Source organism: Macaca mulatta, chromosome 3, assembly GCF_049350105.2.
Source record: "Macaca mulatta isolate MMU2019108-1 chromosome 3, T2T-MMU8v2.0, whole genome shotgun sequence".
NCBI classification, from domain to species: Eukaryota; Metazoa; Chordata; class Mammalia; order Primates; family Cercopithecidae; genus Macaca; species Macaca mulatta.
The window spans coordinates 129896459-129917105 of NC_133408.1; the positions used below are offsets into that span (position 1 = coordinate 129896459).

General features: G+C 34.5%; 1 long non-coding RNA gene across 2 annotated transcripts in view; it reads right to left on the bottom strand.

Annotated features, from left to right (window-relative positions):
- LOC144340088 (uncharacterized) overlaps nt 1–20647 on the bottom strand; it is a 48760-nt gene that overhangs the window by 13763 nt on the left and 14350 nt on the right. The window contains exons 2-3 of one of the 2 annotated variants that reach the window (XR_013415813.1): nt 13914–13970; nt 8570–8718 (exon numbers count right to left, since the gene is read on the bottom strand). This is a non-coding gene — a long non-coding RNA (uncharacterized LOC144340088). The remainder of the gene's footprint in view (nt 1–8569; nt 8719–13913; nt 13971–20647) is intronic. The other variant, XR_013415814.1, reaches the window with a different exon arrangement.

Consider the following 20647-nt stretch of genomic DNA (forward strand, 5'->3'; position numbering starts at 1 on the left):
AATAGAAACTTTAAAATAGAGATTAAAAACACCAAAATATTTTATTTTAAAATAACTCAAAATGTTGGCAAAATTGAGCAAGTAACAAGGTTAATTAGTAACTGAATAATTATAAGTAATTTCATAAGTGTGAAAAGCAAAATTGAAAATTTGTAGAAAAAACAGAGGTGAAGAATATTCATTTGATGTTAGGGTAGATAAATAATTTTTAAACAAATAACAGGAAAAACAAACCAAATTTAAAAAGATTTACAACTAAGACTACATTAAAATGAAAACTTTTATATGATGTAATGCACAATTAAAGTGAAAAGAAAAACTGAAAAGCACAATACTAAAAAAGAATTAGTTTTAATAATTTACAGATCCCTTTGGAATCAGTAAGAAAAATAAAAACAACCCAAGGAAAAACTGGGCAAAATTATGAAAATGTGATGCACATAGGAGAAAACTAAATTCCCTAATACTCAAAAAGATGTTAAACCTCAGCAGTAATCATGTAAATGTAATTAAAAACTAAAATGGAATACAATTTCATATTATCTCGAAGGCAAGGTGTACTAGATCCAATAACACTAAGGGAGATTATGGGTAAAGAAGAACCAAGCAATTACATTAAGTATGAATCATGAAGAACCTCCTGTACAAATGCTCAAGCTTACAAATAGAAACAAGATCATTACCAAATTAGTTTGTAATAGAATAAAATCAAAAAGACATATGCATGAAAATGGGTAAATATGTTATGAAATACTCTATGAAAATGGACAAATAAACATGCAACAAACTACTACATAATAATTAAAATAGATTAATTATAACCACTGGAACAAACATGAATAGAACTCAAAAAAATTTATGTAAAAATAAAAAAGAAGAACGTGATACTAATATGTTAAAATATATGCATAAACTCTTTAAACCATACTCTATATTGTTTATGGATACATACAAATCTGGTAAAACACAAAAGCATGCCTGGGAATGATAGTACCATTTTTAGGGTGGAACTTAAGTTGAAGGCAATCATATGAAGGGTTGGAAAGCTGACCCTAGCATTTCTAAGATTTTATTTTAAAAGAAAAATAGAGATATGAATCAAATATGGCAGTGTTATAATTTATTCACTCTCAGTGGTATTTACTAGATGTTAGTTTTATTATTTTCATATTGTATATATTTTATAGTTAAAAATATTAAATATTAGTTCATGATAAAAATCAGAATTAATGATAAAATACATGTCAAAAATTTTCATCCTATTATTCAATCTCATTCTTGGTGACTTATATTCTAAAAATATTTATCAGAAAAAAAGAAGCAAAGCATGAAGAGAATATATATGTATTTCTTGAAAGTTCAAATGTAGCAGCATAAATTTTAAGCCACCTATTTGTTCCACAGAAGAGAAACAATTAACTAAATTATGATACAGGTATATAAATATAATGGATCATTGTACACTCTGTTTTGTTAAAGCAATGTGAAAATAGAAAATATTTAACACATAATCCTTTTAGCTTGAATTTTATTTTTTTCTATGGATATATGATACTTGTACATGTTTATGGGGGTACATGTGATATTGTGTTACATGTGTATAATGTATAATGATCAAGTCAGGGTACCTAGGATAACAGTCATCTTGAGCATTTATCATTTCTATGTGTTGGGAACATTTAAAATCTCTTCTAGCTATTTTGAAATGTGTAATATGTTGTAATTATAGTTATCCTGTTGTACTATTGAACATTAGAACTTATTCCTTCTATTTAACTGTATGTCTGCATCCATTTTCCTACATTTTTTCATCCCCCCCATCACCACACCCCTTCTATCCGCAGGTAAATGTCACTCTACACTTTACCTCCATGAGAACAAACTTTTTTAGTTCTCACATATGAGTGAGAACAAGCAATATTTGTCTTCTATGCCTGGAATGTTTTACTAAACACAATGACCTCCAGTTCTATTCCTATTACTGCAAATCACTGGATTTCATTCTTTTTATGGCCAAATAATATTCCATTGTAAATATATGCCACATTTTCTTTATTCATTCATCTGATGATGGACACTTAAGTAGATTCCATATCTTTGCTGTTATGAATAGTGCTGCAAGAAACATGGGAGTGCCTGTAGCTCTTTGATGCACTGACTTCACTTCCTTTGGATAAACACCCAGTAGTGGGATTGTTGGATCATATGGTAGTTTCATTTGTAGTTTTTTGAGAAATCTCTGTACTGTTTTCCATAATAGTTGTGTTTACATTCCCATCAACAGTGCATAAGAGTTCCTTTTTCTCTGTATTCTTGCTGGCATCTGTTTTTTTTAATTTTTCTGATAATAGCCATTCTAACTGCAGTGAAATGCTATCTCATTGTGGTTTTGATTTGCATTTCCCTGATGATTAGTGATGCTGATCATTTTTTCATGTACTTGTTGGCCATTTGTATGTCTTCTTTTAAGCAATTCTTATTGAAACCCTTTGCCCGCTTTTTAATGGGATTATTTACTTTTTTTGCTGTTGCGTTGTTTGAGTTCCTTGTATATTCTGGATATAGTCCCTTGTTGGATGAATATAATCTTACTAAAAGTATAAAATGTTGTGATTGCAACTATATGAAGCTATAAATCCATGTAGACAAAATGAAAACCATTGTGTTTTAATTCAGAAGTAATCAGTTAAAAATCATTTGACAATTAATACTTGAGAATGTAGGGAAATTATAAAGCAGATACACATGATACAAAAACAGACAAAAATATCAACATTACAGTGGAATATGGGTCTTTGTTCTGAGTGGCACCAATCAAATTTTGGAAATGGATTCTGATGCTTTGCTTCTCTAAATTTTGATTCTAGCAGAAAAAAAAAAAATGAAGCAAAGTTCTTATCAGCTATTATTTGGTAATTATTTTATGGTTACAGGAAATGTAATGATTACCAGGAAATACCCTGCAACTACAAATGAAGGCAAATGGAATACTCGTTGCAGGGAAATGACAATCCAGTGTTTAGAGATGGAAATGAGGAAGTGTTTGAATTCCAAAGCTGATCTAGTCCCGAGGCGTAATACACATTGAGGTCTGGTGGCAAAATCTGCCATAAAATTTGCTGCCACTCTCTCGCACGGTTTGTTCCACAAACCGTATTGAGGCTTCTTTATCTTAGACTTTCCATTGTAAACATAATTGCCCAATAATATAATAATCTTTACCTTCCTACAGGAAGAACAAGTTATTTGGCTTCCTGCCCACATTCTCATTAAATGCTGAAAATTTGTCAGAGTACTCTCTGGTACAATGATTTCTATTGCTATATTCAGAGTGCCTGAAATGAAAACAAACCTTTTCTTTTAAAAAAAGACACTCAAAGGATAAAAATTAAGTTTAAAGTGGAGTTAAATTTGATACGTCTCACAGATATTTTTGTTATTTCAAATGTACAAAATATAAAAGCTGAAGAAACATCAATAAAATTAAAGAAACTATGAAATTGATTTGATTCTATACAATTCCAAGTGGTAGTTTTAAATAAGCCTTCCTGTTTCGAATAAATTGCCTTGAGCAGAGCTCTTTATGAAATAATGTGCCATTTACTAAAAGCTTGTCTTGGTGTTCTGCTCAGTTAGTGAATACCTTCCATTAAGGTTGGACCAATTACAGAGTACAAATGCTGTTTCAATTTTTTTTTTTTTATTTCCTGCAGACACAAAGGTGAAATGTCTGAGAAACTCTTTCTTAGGTAGGTTGAGTTTTCATTTTGTTCCAAATGAGACTGTATAATTTCTTGGGAGCTCCCAGTTCTTAGAGAAGGGTTCTGAAGCTCATAACGCATTCATCCCTTTTCAGGCTAGAGTTGAACAAGAGATGGATTAGTTATAGGGATTTTTTACATGATATAGCAACTCTTGAACTAGTGTCATATTGTTAGTAACAAAGAAATTTCCCAGTACAAATTGTTGGTTTTGCTTCAATTTGCAAAATTAATTTATAAGTGTAGTAGGTGGCTAATGTCTACCTCTTTGCTTATTACACAGATGACACATTAATTTTTATTGATAGATTTCAGTATTGTTTTATACTAATTGCATTAGATGCTGTTGCTTTTGACGTCTCTTTGGCTACAGTCTTTCTGACCATAATATTTTATAGTATTCTCAGCATATTTTATGGTGATTTCATGCATCCAGTGAATACCAGATTTCTATTTCCTATTTCAATACCAACTTCACCATCTTGAAATGATCAATTTTTATAAATTACATCTGAGGGGAGACAAATAAAATAATGAATAAAAGCGTCAATATGTTTAACATTCTTTAGTAGAGGTTAACATCTCTACTGAGATGTAATAATCCCCAAGAGGTTAACATACAAATATAACTAGCACAGCAAGAGTAGAGCTACATTAAGTGAACTCTGCTACAGTTGGCTATTTTTCTACTACTGGTCTATTTTTTCACTTATTTGTGTACATACAAACTTAATGTTCTTGTCAGCAATGGATAGTTAGATGCTTAATTATTCAATACATTTCACATTTGAGTTCAAGTTAACTTGACTGCCAACTTCTAAAGACAACTTTGCAAAGGCCCTTGAGAAATATGATTTAAAATGCTGTACTGTTCTATAGGTAAAAATGTGATTTCTATTTCTCCACATCCTCTCCAGCACCTGTTGTTTCCTGACTTTTTAATGATTGCCATTCTATGGGGAGTGGGGAGGGGGGAGGGATTGCATTGGGAGTTATACCTGATGTAAATGACGAGTTGATGGGTGCTGACGAGTTGATGGGTGCAGCACACCAACATGGCACGAGTATACATATGTAACAAACCTGCACGTTATGCACATGTACCCTAGAACTTAAAGTATAATAATAAAAAAAAAAAACATGTGATTTCAGTCAACCTTCTCTTCCTGTTCCTAGTTAAGTAGAGTGATGGCAAAATAATCTATAATATCAGGGATATTCCTGTGTCATACAGGTTTGACTTGAAGAACACTGCATTTTCTAAAGCAAATTTATTTTCTGGTTTGGCTTGATTGGAGTTAACATTCAAATGTGTTGGTTTTCCCTTGGAGAGTGAAATCTGAAGTATGTTCCCTTGGAAAGTGGAATTTGAACTATGTTGGGTGCCAGGGTAAATGAGCCTGGAACTGCTGTATAATGTATAATGGTCAAAAAATTGATGGCCTGTATTTACTTATAATGGAAAACAAACTATATGAGTGTGGCTTTTCTAAATCTATTATGTGCAAATAATTTGTATTAATTTCATTATTCTTAATTCATTTTAAAGCACTTTTGAGGTTATCTCACTTGAACTTTTCAATAAATTAGTGAGGCTTTAACATAGATCATTATAAAAACAAATAATTTGAGAAAAATTTTAATATATATAATGGCCATAAAACATCCACTTTTTGTATATAATAATGCCACTTTTTTCTTCTAAAGAGTTATTCCAAAGATGATACTAGTAATGCTTAGCAAATTTACAGCAGTTTTAACATTTCATGTACTCTGAGTTTTATAATTTGCATATATAGTTTGTGCTTAGTCCTACATTTGGTATAAAACTTATTTTAAATAAAAAGTATAATTAATTGATATGTGACCAATCAATTTGTGAGCCTATACATCTTCAGTTCCCCAACTTCAGAATCAATTGTTATTTTCTTGATTCTCTCTTTAAGGGCTGCCTTCAACTTTTCCTTTTTTGAGAAAATAACTTTAAAAAGAATTGAAAAGGTCTTAGAATTTAGATAAGGGCCAGAGCAAAGAAGTATCTAGGACTATGGTAAATAGTGGAATTTCTCCCATGTAATTTATACAAAAATACAAGAGGTTATACACTTGGGTTCTTCTACTTGCCTTTAGACTCTTAGTCTTTTAGGGTTATTCTTTCTTTTTTTATGATTGTCATGTTATATTCTCAGAGTATGTTCTAAACTTTGTTTTCATAGACAATTTACTTTCTCTCTGGTTTAATGATTTCTTTTATTGACATCATCATTGGTATACATCCACCTGGTGGTATTTATTAATAACATTCTGTATCTACATTATTACTTAAGTTTAAGACAGTCTTTATTCTGGGTTTTTCAATCCAGGTGAAATATTATTCTTCATTAAATTACTTCATTTTGTACATTTTAATAGAGACATGGTAGAGACCAACTACCTTGCATCGTTCAGTGCTTTTCATGTTTTGAGACAGGGTCTCATTCTATCACCCACAAGATCATGGCTCACTACAGCCTCAACTCCAGGTTCAAGTAATCCTTCCACCTCAACCTTCCAGGTAGCTGCAACTAGAGGCACATGACACCATGCCAGGTGTTTTTAAAAAATTTTTGTAGAGATGAGGTCTCACTGTGTTGCCCAGGCTGGTCTCGAACTCTTACTCTCAAGCAATCCTTCCCTCTTGGCCTTCCAAATTGCTGGGATTACAAGTATGAGACATCGTGCCAGGCTGCCTTCAATTCTTTCAATAGTGATGCTAATTTCTGCAAGTACTCAAAGTATGCAATATTGCTCCTAATTTACTCTCTGTGACCAGTGAATATATAGGGAGACATTTTAGGATCTTTTATTTGACTATTCCTACCACATTCAAGTCAGCTAACCAATACAAGATACGAGAGTCCTTCCAGATGGTGGTATATGTATTCCAATTATGCATTCAAGGACAAGAGGAATACCACCATGGTTTTCCAGGGACCTACTGGACCAACTGTCAGAATGACTGGAAAAACTCCATTTGTCACCTGTTATTCATAAACTCCATTCTAGCAAGAGAACTGTGAGAGGGATTTTTGTTTGCTGTTGGATTGATTGGTTTTTGTTTGAAGATTTGTTTGGTTCCATTCTATCTTTCTTGGCTCATGACAGTCTCTAGCAATCCTTAAAAACTTCAGTAATCCATTCTTCCCACTTTGCTGTTACCCTGGGAAATGCCTGTAACTCACTTTGGGGAAAACTGGAGAACTATTTCTTTCATAAATACTTATGGTGGCACAGTAGGGTCCTCCCTCAAGTGTAGTAGCCTTCCTTTCAATCACTGGGCTTTGGTCTCTAAACTGACTTAAGTATTCAAAAGAGTGGGAGCCTCTAATTTTTCACTGGAGGACTGTCAACTTTCTTCTTGCCAGACCTTGACTATTTTGTTACACAAATGGAAGGATATCCTTGCCAGATGTCTATCTGTCAAACTCCTAGGAACATCGTGATTGATTAACCATCACCTTATCTCCTGTAGGAAAAAACATTATTGCCTGAAGTAATTATGACTTCCTTGCTTCTCACAGCTATGTTCTGCTCTTCGGGCTATGCCCTCCTGGAATCCCATCATCCCTATTGATATTAAATACCCCAGTTCCGTGGCAGTGTCTTTACTGCCTCTGGACTGCAGAGGTCAGTCATCACTGAAATTCTCAAAGTTCAGATGCTTTCCTCGTCAAAGCATCCCCTACCACCTTAATTTTTTAAAAAGTATCTTCTGAACCTCCTGGACCTACAAATAGAAAGAATGATTGTTCTTAGCTATTACTGAGTAGATTCATTCTGAATTTACTCAACTACTGAAATCTGAGACTTTCTTCAAAATAATATCAAAGAATTTATATCATCTCTACATCATTTGCTCTAGATTGTGATGCCCAGGATTCAAGAAGTGATTCCAGAAAATTATGTCCAGTTACAGATATTTTTGCCAACATTTCAATCCTAAATCATAGGTGAATACCTTCATGTGATGAATTTTTTTGTATTTAATTTCCACGTTTTTGTCTCTTGTTCTAACACCTTCAGGATCCATAACCATGCATTTCAATTTGTGTGTGCTAGTTCATATTTTCCAGGTTTCCTCTTTCTTTGATATTTAGATAATTTTTCAGCCTCTTTGGGATGTGCTAAAACCTGATTCTGGTTAGCCTGGAGACAATAGGTGGTGGTGGAGTGTAGGAGACGAGCAACATTTTATTTGATACCTACTTCAAATGAGGTCTTTGTTTGGTCTACTGGCAAAACGGAGGCTCTGATAAGTGGTAAGGAACAGCCTCTGCCAGCCAGGAGGGGTAAGAGGAACTTGGAGATTCCATGATCTTTGGCTCTTCTACTCAAATATTTCCATTCTAATCAATTTTCCTATTATGATCCTGGCATTGACATCAGACATGCTTCTGATTGCATATCTACTGAGGATCTGACACCGTTATGATCATAATCTGGAGTTAAGTTTAAGCACTGTCTGCTATGCGGCTGCAGCATATCAGAATCTCCTTTAAACTGCAGAAGATCTCTGGCTTTCACAGCATCTTTTATGCAGCTGCATCCATCCTATTATTTTATTTTGCAAGACCTATGATGTCATTAAAATAAGCATCTGAAATTACAATCTTCATAAGTATCATTGTCTCCACAGTGATCAAATGATGCACCCATTTGATTTCCCCAAGCCTTGGTCACAACTAACCACAGGCCAATGTTTAATGATTGTGGTACCACTGCATGCCAAGTTACTATCATCTTCCCTTTGTTATTGTGATCTCACTTACCAACAGACAGGCAAGTAATCCAGTAATAAAATCTCACTCTGAAGATCTTCATTTGTGGGATACTCTTGGAGAAAACTATCTTGGTCCAGATTTCTTAAAATTTACAGCCTGATTAAACACTGTGAGTGACTTTATTTGGAAATGCAGTACTTGGGCTGCAAGAATAAAGGGAGAAAAGGAAATGAAAAAGTGAGGCAAGACAGAGAAGAAGAGAAAATACAAATTGATACATTATCCAACTGGCCACAGCTTCAAAAATATAACACAGCCAGTTTTGAGGTCATAAGGCTCATTTTTCAGACAGGATGTGTAAGCCCACCCCATCCTGAACAGTTTTGCAGGCAGAGAAAATGAAAGGGATTAAATGTTCATTTCTTTTTGTCTATCTCTGGTTCACTACAGTGTGTTATCTTTCCCAGGCTTCTAGGTTCTGTTACCCAGGCCTTTACTTGGGTAAACCAGATTGCATGAGGTGATTTTCACCTGAGTCAGGAAGAGTTAGAGGAGACGAGAGTCTCTGTGAATCTGACCAAGTTGTGCTTTGCGCATCTCACTGAGGCATGTACAAAAGAGAACACAGCAAAGTCCATCCTTCACCCTGGAAGAGACTGAGAAAGAGATGTTAGGAGAAAAAGTGGAGAAAGTAATCACAAGGTCACTTGGTTTGGTCCAAGATTTTGGAGACAGGCAAAACTGTGATATCTTGAGAGGCATATAAACTTGCTTCAGTTCATTATCTATTTTTGAAATCTCCTTACTTTCATTTTTAACCTCTTTTACTGTCTATATTGCTGCAAATCTTTGAATCATTTTTTAATGAAACTGTACATATAACCCAAATTCAAGGTGTCTTGCATTTGTGGGAGTTTTTTTGAGCTAATTAACATATGAACTATTCCCAACTTTTTTTTTTTATGCTGAGAACACTTAAAACCTACTCTCTTAGCAATTTTCAAGACAATACATTGATATTAACCATAGCCACCATATTGTACAATAGATTTCATGAACTTATTCCTCTTGCCTTAAATTTAAGGACTTTAAAGGACTTAAATGTTGTGTTTTTGACCAATATGTCCCTAATTCCCCTCCCCAAGATGTCTTGAATTTGGAGAAAATTAATTATGAAGTACATTTAGAACATCTTAGTTGAAGATACCTGATATATAAGATGAAATTTCAAAGCTTAAGATCAGAGTGAAAAGTATGAATTTAAGAGTTACAAGTTGTAATGTGGATATGCAACTGATAGCATAGAAAGAGATGGGAAAACTGCCAAGGACTGAAAGTCTATATTTTACTGAATACAGATGTATGGATTTGACAAAGGGCTTCTCATCCCACTTTCATCACCTTCCCATTAATGAAATCTAAGAGTAAAGAAGAGGCAATTTTTCAAGCTATGTAGACGTGAAGATTAGAAGTGAAACTAACATTCGACTAGCAGTTAAGGAAACACTTCCACAAAAATTATTTAATTCTTACTATGACCCTAAAAGACAAGTATTAGTGTAGTTGGTAATATGTATTTCCTCTAAAAATTTCCATTCCAACTGCCTTCTAGGTGGAGAGGTTGGAAATTTAAAAACTAACTTTCTAGATTTCCTTAATCTGGACCATTGTATATAAATTAACTTTCATAAATTAGTTATACTGGTGTGAGATTAAAAGGTCACGAATGTGACAGAGCCCATTCTCTTGGTGATATGGTTGCTGGCTAGCACAAACGTAGGGATCTGGAAATTTGGAGATAACTATAGTGACTGGTTTGATCCAGGGCCTGATGAGTAATTGGGGGTGGCAATTTTCTGACCTCAGATTTGTAGCTTTATTGGATATAGCCTAGAAATCAATAATTAAATCAATTCTTACAGATTCTATAATTTTGCTTTTCCAATTTTTCTGTACAGTCTCTATTAAATCCCTTCTGGTTGAATATTGACATAATATCTCATATTTAGTTTAACATTTTCCTATGTGGGGATAATTGTAGACACATGGAATGGTAAGAAACAATACAAAGCAAGCATTTGTACCCTTTAAACAGTCTCCCCCACCATGGTACTATCTTGCAAATTATAGTACAATATCTCGACTGGGATATGAATATTGTAAGAGTCAAGATACAGTACATTTCCATCATCACAAGGATCTCTCATTTTGCTGTTTTACAATTACACCCAATCCCCTTTCACTCTTTTTCTTAATCCCTGACAACCACTAATATGTTCCATATTTCTGTAATTTTTTCACTTCAGGAAGGTTATTGTATTCATTGGCTAGGGCTGCCATAACAAAGTACCACAGACTGGGTGGCTTAAACAAGAGAAATTTATGCCCTCATAGTTCTAGAGGCTAGAAGTCCAAGATCAAGGTGTTGGCAGGGTTGTTTTTTTCCTGAAGCCTTCTCTTTGACTGTTAGATGCCTAGTCTTGCCACTCTGTGTGTGTGTCCTAATCACCTATTATTTTAAAGACACCAGGCATATTAGATTAAGACCCACCTTAATGACCTCTTATTACCTTAATTATCTCTTTAAAGACCTTATATCCAAATATAATCACATTCTGAGGTAGAATTAAGGCTTAAGCATACAAAATTTGCAGAAACATATTCAGCCCATAACAGTTTTTAAATGAAATCATTTAGTATGAAACCTTTGGGGATTAACTGCTTTTGACTCAGCGTAATTCTCTGGAGATTCGTTGAGCTTGTTGTGTGTATCAATAGTTTGTTCTTTTTGGTGTTAAGCAGTATTTCATGATAAGGATATCCAAGTTTCCTTAACAATTCCCTCTTTGAAGATCATCTGGGTCCTTTCTAGTTTTTAACTATTTTGAATAAAACTAATAAACATTCGTGTACATGTTTTTGTATGAATTTAAGTTTTTTTTCCTATGGAAAACTGCTCAAGAATAAAATTGCTGGGTTATATGGTAGTTCTATGTGAGGTTTTAAAAAAAATTTCAAAATGTTTCTTAGAGTAATTGAACCATTTATATTCTTACAAGTAATTTAGGAGTGATCTAGTTTCTCTGTGTCCTAACCAGCGTTTGGTGTTGTCACTTTTTTCTCTTAGGCATTCTGGTAGATGTGTAGTGATATCTACTGTGATTTACATTTGCATTTCCCTAAAGGCTAATGATGTTGAATAGCTTTTCATGTGCTTATTTTCCATTTCTAAATGCCTTTTGGTGAAATGCCTCTGCCTGTGATTACTCATTTTCTAATCAGATTGTTTATTTCTTTGTTGTTCAGTTTGGAGAGTTTTCATAAATTCTAGATACTTGTTCTTTGTTAGATACATTGTTTTCAAATACTTTTGCCTAGTCTATAGCTTGTCTTTTCATCCTCTTGTCAGCTTTTTGCAGACCAAAACTTTTCATTTCAATGAATTCCAACATATCAGTTTTTCCTGTAATTATCATACTTTTGGTTTAAAATATAAGAGTTATTTGCCTAACTCTACATTCTGAAGATGTTCTTCATCCTACTCTTCGAAGAGTCTTATCATTTCGCTTTTTACATTTAAGTTTGTGATCTATTATGTGTTAATTTTTATGTACAGTGTAAGATTTGATTTTTTGGCCTATGGATTTGTTTCCAATTGCTTCACTATTATTGTTGAAAGAGTTATCTTTCCTCAGTGAATTGCTTTTGCATCTTGGTAAAAAATCAGTTGGCTATATTTGTGTGGGTCTATTTCTTGGTTCTCTATTCTGTTCTGTTGATCTATATGATTATTCTTCTACCACAGTCACATACTATTGATTACTATACCTATATGTTAAATCTTGAAACCAGAGAAACAGATTCCTTCCATTTCATTCTTCTTTTTCAAAATAGTTTTAGCTATTCTATAGATCTTGTCTATATCTACAAAAAACATAGAATTTTGGTAAGAAGTTTGTTACACCTGTATATTAACTCGGCAAAAATTCATGCTTGCCATGTTAGCCTTCTAGCCCATAAATATGGTACGTCTTTCCATTTACTTAGATCTTTTTTGACTTTTTTAATAAATGATTTTTAGTTTTCAGGATACAGTTACTATAAATGGTTATTAAATATACCTGTAAGTCATTTTGATTTTTGGAAGTAATAAAATATATTGTAATTTCAATTTTGGTATCCACATGTTTGTTGCTAGTAGATAGGAATATAATTGATTTTTGAATTTTAACTTGTGTCATGTGACCTTGCTAAACTGATTAATTCTAGAATTTTATTAGATTGAATTTAAATTTTTACATTGACAGTCATGTCATCTGCAAATAAAAAGTTTCATTTTTCCTTTCTGATCTGCATGCCCTTAATTTTTATTTTCTTGCCTTAATCCACTAGCTACAATTTCTAATGTTTATTGAATAAAAATTGTGAGAGCATGTATACTTGCCTTGTTACAGATCTTAGGAGGAAATGTTTCAAACTTTCACCACTGAAGGAGAATGCTAGATGTAGGATTTCTGTAGATGCTGCTTATCAAACTGAGGATTTTTCTACATCAATTGATATGTTTTTTAAAATTAGCTAATTAATGTGGTGGACTATATTGATTGTCAAATATTGATCTTGTTTTGCATCCCTGGAATGAACTTCACTTGACTATGGTGTATAACATTTTTATATTGTTAAATTGTATGTGCTAATAGTTATAGTAGTTTGTGTATTTCAAGAAAGGGCCCATTTCATCTATTTTGTCCCATTTATGTGCATAGTTTTTCATATCTTCTTGATGTCTGCAGGAATTATAGTGATATTCCTGTTTCATTCATGATATTGGTACTTTGTTTTCCATGTGTCTCTTTCTGTCTCTCTGTCATGCTACATATTTGTCAGTTTTATTGATGTTTTGCAAAGAACCAAATCTTTGTTGTATTGGTTTTCTCTATTGTTTTTCTGTTTTCTATTTCATTTATTTATGCTCATATCTTTATTATTTCTCCAATTCTACTTGGTTTGGATTTATTTTTCTTTTTCTAGATACTTGAGGTAGGAACTTAGAATATTTCCTTTAATTCATTCATTTAATGCTGTAAATTTTTCACTCAACACTACTTGAGATGTGTTCCACAAATACTGATATATTTTCTTTTATATTCAGTACAATGCATTTTTATATCTGACCTGAAACATAGTCTTTATGAGTTATTTAGCAGTGTATGTTTAGCTAAAATGTTCATTAAATGAATATATTAATCTGCAGCTACTATGCCTTAGATGAAACTATGTACCTGACTATGGAACATCAAATAATTACACAACTAAAGCTGTCACCTTGTGGGTAACAGACCTGCTAATGTGTAAGTTATGAATAGGTGTTCTACACTCCTTTGACACTTACCTCTTTTGTCCTGATGCTTCTATCTTGCTTCTTACCTGTAGTTTCACGGGGGTTTCCCTACAACCTAATTAGATGAAGAAAAATGCTCAGGCCTGGTTTACAGAAATTTAAGAATGATATGATGATACTAACTGGAGTTAATCTGTTACTCATTATAGTTCCACTAAAGGGTGATTTTATAAAAATAAGGATAAAGAAAAATCCTTCCAGTGACTAGATCTATGAGTGGTGCACTTTAACATCCACTTTATATGAAAAGAGAAACAGTCATACATAAAGATATGGACTTACTTATTCCTGGAAAATAATATCTTGGCTATTTGGTCAGGCATCTGAAAAAAGAAATCTGATATATTAAAGGAAAGGGGGCCATGATACTAGCATCCCAAGAGCAAACTTATTTTACTGAGTGGGGAAATTGACTTTGACCAGGGATACCTACAGTTACAACTGCACCATGGGGGAACATAAGAGTAGACCTGGAACCTAAGTAATTCACTAGACTGTCTTTTGGCATTTCCATGGCCAATGAAAATTGTGAATATATATTAGCACAACAAGAAATCACACTTCTCTGAGTTTGAATTTAATATCTAGGTCACTCCAGAAAGCAAGCATACCAGATGAGGGAAGATGATGGCTTAGGATGAAGGAAATCTTGACTCCATGGTACTAGATCTTGGGGTTAGCTGCTGCACTGCAGACTACAGTTTCAGTTTGTTAAAGTTTGTTAAGATTTTTAAAGCGGTGGAACCTGCATATTCCCTTTTATGGAAGATATGATACCATCCTGTTCTTATATAAGATCCAGATACCATAAAAGGATGCAAGCAGAAAGGCACAAGGGATGAACTCAGTTTAACTATCTGCCTCTTTAAGCCTCTGCCTTTATTTTCCCTTCTGACACTATTTACTACTACAGCTTGTTTGGAGGTAAGAAGTGGAATGTATCAGAGTCCCTCTTGATGTCACCATAGTGGGCCACTGCAACTCTAGCACTAAAGCCTCACCCAGCGGGACACACACAAGTTCTGTTCCTGTCCAAAGCTTTCTGACCTAGAGGAAGACATCCAGCCTCAGGGATTGACATCCAGCTTTTCCAGCAATTGCCTGGACAGGGAAAGGAGGACAATCCAAGAAAGCAAGAATTTTAACGCCCATGGGGAGAATAAAAACGAGGGACTGGGGACTTTAAGAATCTGGAAAGTGAATGTCTTTTCCGTCCTCCTCCTGATGGACTATACTGAAGCAACACGATTCTACATGTCTTTTCCGAAAGACGTTTCTTATGGCAAACAGTCAGCTGTGTATTTTTTTTTTATACTTAAAGTTCTAGGGTACATGTGCACAACGTGCAGGTTTGTTACATACGTATATATGTGCCATGTTGGTGTGCTGCACCCATCAACTCATCAGCACCCATCAACTCGTCATTTACATCAGGTATATCTCCCAATGCAATCCCTCCCCCCTCACCCCTCCCCACAATAGGTCCCAGTGTGTGATGTTCCCCTTCGGGTGTCCAAGTGATCTCATTGTTCAATTCCCACCTATAAGTGAGAACATGCTGTATTTGGTTTTCTGTTCTTGCGATAGTTTGCTGAGAATGATGGTTTCCAGCTGCATCCATGTCCCTACAAAGGACACAAACTCATCCTTTTTTATGGTTGAATAGTATTCCATGGTGTATATGTGCCACATTTTCTTAATCCAGTCTGTCACTGATGGACATTTGGGTTGATTTCAAGCCTTTGCTATTGTGAATAGTGCCGCAATGAACATACGTGTGCATGTGTCTCTATAGCAGCATGATTTATAATCCTTTGGGTATATACCCAGTAATAGGATGGCTGGGTCAAATGGTTTTTCTAGTTCTAGATCCTTGAGGAATCGCCACACTGTTTTCCACAATGGTTGAACTAGTTTACAATCCCACCAACAGTGTAAAAGTGTTCCTATTTCTCCACAGCCTCTCCAGCATCTGTTGTTTCCTGACTTTTTAATGATCGCCATTGTAACTGGTGTGAGATGGTATCTCATTGTGGTTTTGATTTGCATTTCTCTGATGGCCAGTGATGATGAGCATGTTTTCATATGTCTGTTGGCTGTATGAATGTCTTCTTTTGAGAAATATCTGTTCATATCCTTTGCCCACTTTTTCATGGGGTTGTTTGTTTTTTTCTTGTAAATTTGTTTGAGTTCTTTGTAGGTTCTGGATATTAGCCCTTTGTCAGATGAGTAGATTGCAAAAATTTTCTCCCATTCTGTAGGTTGCCTGTTCACTCTGATGGTAGTTTCTTTTGCTGTGCAGAAGCTCTTTAGTTTAATGAGATCTCATTTGTCAATTTTGGCTTTTGTTGCCATTGCTTTTGGTGTTTTAGACGTGAAGTCCTTGCCCATGCCTATGTCCTGAATGGTGTTACCTAAGTTTTCTTCTAGGGATTTTTATGGTATTAGGTCTAACATTTAAGTCTCTAATCCATCTTGAATTAATTTTCATATAAGGAGAAAGGAAAGGATCCAGTTTCAGCTTTCTACTTATGGCTAGCCAATTTTCCCAGCACCATTTATTAAATAGGGAATCCTTTCCTCATTTCTTGTTTCTCTCAGGTTTGTCAAAGATCAGATGGCCGTAGATGTGTGGTATTATTTCTGAGGGCTCTGTTCTGTTCTATTGGTCTACATCTCTGTTTTGGTACCAGTACCATGCTGTTTTGATTACTGTAGCCTTGTAGTATAGTTTGAAGTCAGGTAGCGTGATGCCTCCAGCTTTGTTCTTTGGACTTAGGATTGTCTTGGAGATGCGGGCTCTTTTTTGGTTCCATATGAACTTTAAAGCAGTGTTTCCAATTCTGTGAAGAAAGTCTTTGGTAGCTTAATGGGGATGGCATTGAATCTATCAATTACCTTGGGCAGTATGGCCATTTTCACGATATTGATTCTTCCTATCCATGAGCATGGTATGTTCTTCCATTTGTTTGTGTCCTCTTTTATTTCACTGAGCAGTGGTTTGTAGTTCTCCCTGAAGAGGTCCTTTACATCCCTTATAAGTTGGATTCCTAGGTATTTTATTCTCTTGGAAGCTATTGTGAATGGGAGTTCCTTCATGATTTGGCTCTCTGTTTGTCTCTTACTGGTGTATAAGAATGCTTGTGATTTTTGCACATTGATTTTGTATCCTGAGATTTTGCTGAAGTTGCTTATCAGCTTAAGGAGATTTTGGGCTGAGATGATGGGGTTTTCTAAATATACAATCATGTCATCTACAAACAGGGACGATTTGATTTCTTCTTTTCCTAACTGAATACTCTTTATTTCTTTCTCTTGCCTTATTGCCCTAGCCAGAACTTCCAACACTGTGTTGAATAGGAGTGGTGAGAGAGGGAATCCCTATCTTGAGCCAGTTTTCAAAGGGAATGCTTCCAGTTTTTGCCCATTCGGTATGATTTTGGCTGTGGGTTTGTCATAAATAGCTCTTATTATTTTGAGAAACATTCCATCAATACCGAATTTATTGAGAGTTTTTAGCATGAAGGCTGTTGAATTTTGTCAAAGGCCTTTTCTGCATCTATTGAGATAATCATGTGGTTTTTGTCTTTGGTTCTTAACAAAATTGATAGACCGCTAGCAAGACTAATAAAGAGGAAAAGAGAGAAGAATCAAATAGATGCAATAAAAAATGATAAAGGGGATATCACCACCGACTCCACAGAAATACAAACTACCATCAGAGAATACTATAAACACCTCTATGCAAATAAACTAGAAAATCTAGAAGAAATGGATAATTTCCTGGACACTTACAGTCTCCCAAGACTAAACCAGGAAGAACTTGCATCCCTGAATAGACCAATAGCAGGCTCTGAAATTGAGGCAATAATTAATAGCCTAGCAACCAAAAAAAGTCCAGGACCAGATGGATTCACAGCCGAATTCTACCAGAGGTACACGGAGGAGCTGGTACCATTCCTTCTGAATCTCTTCCAATCAATAGAAAAAGAGGGAATCCTCCCTAACTCATTTTATGAGGTGAACATCATCCTGATACCAAAGCCTGGCAGAGACACAACAAAAAAAGAGAATTTTAGACCAATATCCCTGATGAACATCGATGCAAAAATCCTCAGTAAAATACTGGCAAACCAAATCCAGCAGCACATCAAAAAGCTTATCCACCATGATCAAGTGGGCTTCATCCCTGCAATGCAAGGCTCATTCAACATATGCAAATCAATAAATGTAATCCAGCATATAAACAACTGTGTTTTCTTCTAACTCTATGGCCAAGTTTGTATCACACTCCCAAATACCTACTTTGCCTTCTCGCCTCCCTTCCTTTTCTTTCCTAATTCTTCTGGTCTGTAATGTTACCACTCGATAAACCCTTTGCATATAAGCTTTTCCTCATGTTCCATTTTCCAAGCTAACACTGGGTAAAAAGTAAAATATGGTAACAAAATTAGTATGAAGTAAAATAGGAAATGTAAAATAAGGATAGTGAATTTATGAAACAAAATACATATCTTATTTATTTTACATATAAATATTGGAGGTATACATTCTGGAAGCCAGCATAAAGAAGGAAACACAATTCTTGAATAATTCACAAGTCTAGTAACAAAAAGAATGATCAGAATTAAATTACTCTGCAAATTGACAACAATTTTGACAATTCTGGACTTCTTAAATGACAGAAAATACCATGTCTTAACAAATTTGCCTATATTTATGAGGTCCTAGTACTACTAAGTAATCCTGAAATGTTTCCAATTATTGTCATGGAGATTGGAATATAATCCAGGTAATATGCCAGGTGCTTTAGTACATGCTAGGTTCTGCCGAAACAAAGCTTGCTATCAAAAATGCATATAAACAAACGTGTGTGTGTGTGTGTGTGTGTGTGTGTGTGTGTGTATAAGATAGAATAGCACAGTTTCTAACATAGGTAAACTGGGAATTTAGAGGAGGCACAGATAATAAATTAGTTACTTCTACAAGAGAACAGCAGGGGAAAAAAAAGCATGTAAGTATAGTGTATATGGAAACTTAAAGTGTAACTACCATGTGAGGTGTGCAACCATGAAAACTTATGCAAGATTTGAGCAACTCAAAGTTAGACCTTTGGGGTCTAGAATATGATTGAATATGAGTAGTGAGTGATGATGTTTAGCAGGTAAACATAAGGCAGATTGGTAGACTGCACAGAACCATTCATAGCATGTAAAAGTTTTAGCTCTCCTGTTGAGAAATGAGAGTGCTAAGATATAACATTTAATAGGAAAAGGGAGGGTACATGACATAAGACCATTTATACCACGAAAGGGTCTGTGCCTTCCTATTAGAAATCATTGAGGGACCTTAAACAGTAATCTAACATAGATCTCATTTTAGAAAAATCATGGTGATACTAACATTAAAGATGTAAATGGTTTTGGAAAAAAGAGGCAAAATGAGAGATGAGAAATCACTTTGTACTTTATTATGACAGTCAAGTCAGGAGGCAACAGAAGCTTGAGTTAAGGAAGGCATAGCAAGAACTGTAAAAAGGAACTGCTAAGAGAGATAGCAGGTAGAAATTATGAAGGGAAGTGTAGCACTACTTGGATGCAAAAGAGAATCCTAATATGATGATGATTATCATCATAAAAAATTATAGAAACTCACTTTTTCTGGGGGTTGCACTAAGCACTTTTCATGAGTTCATATATTTATGTTTGATTTATGTTTGTTGATCGGTGAGATAGCAGTACCACTCATAGTAATACAGTAAACTTAGGAAAAACAAGTTTATACAACAAACGCACGTCTTGTACTTAGAGGCAAAGTCAGACAGCTTCTCTGAATCTGTTTTCATCCACTGGGGATGTTAACTTTCCAAAATCACTGTGGTGTTTAAAAGAGTTAAAATATAGAATGTACCATGACACACAGTGGGTACTCTTCTACCTTTTGATTTGAAAAATACAATTCACAACAGAAAGCCCCCTATTTTTTGTAAAATAAAGGTACTATAATCAAAATATTATAATGTGAGGCTATGCTAATATTGGCCTAAGGTGTTCAAATTTGGGTTCATGATGGCAATTCCAATCATTGCAACTGAATATTTTCAATTTGTTTTTTGCTAAAATTCTATTAAAACAATAATTTAAAAACTTAATCTTACGCATTTTGAATTTGAAGCTATAGCAAAACTACTGCAACATTCTATCCCAACAGACATGGAAGACATTTATTGCAGGTACTGTGCAGGTTTTTCCCCTTTTCATAAATCGAAGCATAGCTTTGTATTAGAATAAACTGCTATGTAGCTGCTGTGTTTTATTAGACTTGCGATTTTTGCTTAAATGAGCTATCCTTTTTTTCTTACTTTCCTTATTTCCTTTTTTTTTTTCTTTCCTTATTTCTTTGGTTTAACAACTCATTAGCAGGTCACTCACTGTTGAACCCACTAAACTTTTCATTTAAATTTACCAAACAGTTTGTTATGAAAATATGAGATACTATAAAGCATCCTCACTCAGTGGGTAGCACTGCTTAATTGTGCAAAGCATGGATTTAATCTCCTTGAAAGTACTTCTGCTCTATTTATGATCGGTTGCTATTTTTGCCTGGTAAATTATATTTGTATCTTTAACACATGAATATGTTGAGTGCAGTGCATCCATTTTCTGAATTTATTCTGAAATTCTCATGACCTTGACTGAGGACAAACAGAGAGTTTTTACAAATAA